Below are 1,657 nucleotides of genomic sequence, written 5' to 3' on the forward strand. Positions count from 1 at the left end.
TCTTACTTCTTACTCCATGTATTGTAGACGGGCCTTAAGATTCGACTATGAATACCGGCCTCTTGATTGGTTTGTGACTTCTTAAGACCGTACTTAAGACAGTCTTGAATATAAGATCTGACTATGAATACCGGCCTTAAGCCTTGTGTCCACGATGCTAGAAATCGGTCCGAGACCTCGGATGAAGAAAGAATTGACCAATCGCAATGGTCATGTGATCAAATTGTTCAAATGTGATTTGTTAATTTTTTCTCTGTCCGAGATCTCGGACCGATTTCTAGCATAGTGGACACAAGGCTTTAGTCAGAGCCGGTTTAAGATATTTTTGGTCCAGAGGCTCATGTTAAAATAGGGCGCTCTCTTTATTCATAAGAATGATCTTATATAGCATATAGATACTAAAATACCTATTTTCAATAAAAATTATTTATTGAATAACAATGATAATAACAAAATATAAACATATTTTACATTTTCTATTTAAGAAGTGTGATTGTTCGTATAACGACTTTTGTCGTTTCTGCAGTTTATAAGATACAATACAGGGTAAATGTTAAGAAAAGGGGAGTCACCTCCGATGACCTTGACCTTGACATATGTTGTCAAGGTCGTGACCCTGAGTGACCTCCACCAGATTTTAGATGGCGGTAGCTGTCCGTTAAAAAGTTATGAACAAAAAAAGTTTGAAAAATTACGTTTTATTTCTGGGGCTCTATTCTTGAAAAGAAACGTATACGAAAGTCTAGGGAAATACTATAGTATACATAACGTATACTGTATACCCTAGACTTTCGTATACGTTTCTTTTCAAGAATAGAGCCCCTGCTATACAGCGTGACGTCCACGCGAAACGACTCTCACCTTCGACTCTCACCCCCCTCCCTCCCCCTGCTTTAGGGGCGCACGACTCTCACCCTCCCCCTCCCCCCTGCTTAAGGGACACACGACTTCCCCGCTTGTCAAACATTCACACATGCACAATCATTTATTTATTCCTCGGTTTGTTTTACTTACATTTAAGCAATGGAAAGGTTACTATTATGATATACTCACAACAGTCTTTTTTCTCACTTTGTGTTGTCACCATGTTACTTCATGAATTTATTCAGGGGTGAGAGTTGAAGGTGAAAATCAAATAATGTATCGGGTTTGGTTAGGATTAGGTTATTATATATATATTCCCATGAGTATATAATAATCTAACCCTAACATTTTTTGTTCATAACTTTTTAACGAACAGCGACCGTCACCTAAAATCTGGTAGAGGTCACTTGGGGTCACGACCTTGACAACATATGTCAAGGTCAAGGTCATCGGAGGTGGCTCCCCTTTTCTTAACATTTACCAAACATTTTTTACATAAACCCATTCGGGGTGATCCCGATTGACCACGGCTCGATTGGACAACACCAATCACAGCGACCGGTACTTAGGAGCTTTATAGTCTCAAGCGCTCTGAGTGGCTCGTGTCCTTTGACTATATACCTCTGGACTGCTAACGGCAGCCATTATTGGAATCCAAGATCTCAGAGCCATCAAGTCCGGAGGTTGGCCAAATCAAGAACTAATTAGCTGCATTTCGAATAAGAATCGGTACAATCGAGACGCGTGTTGAGGTTATATATTTTATTTAAACTATTATAAAATATTTAATATA

The sequence above is a fragment of the Trachymyrmex cornetzi genome, unplaced genomic scaffold (assembly GCF_001594075.2).
Source record: "Trachymyrmex cornetzi isolate Tcor2-1 unplaced genomic scaffold, Tcor1.1 scaffold733, whole genome shotgun sequence".
Taxonomy (NCBI): Eukaryota; Metazoa; Arthropoda; class Insecta; order Hymenoptera; family Formicidae; genus Trachymyrmex; species Trachymyrmex cornetzi.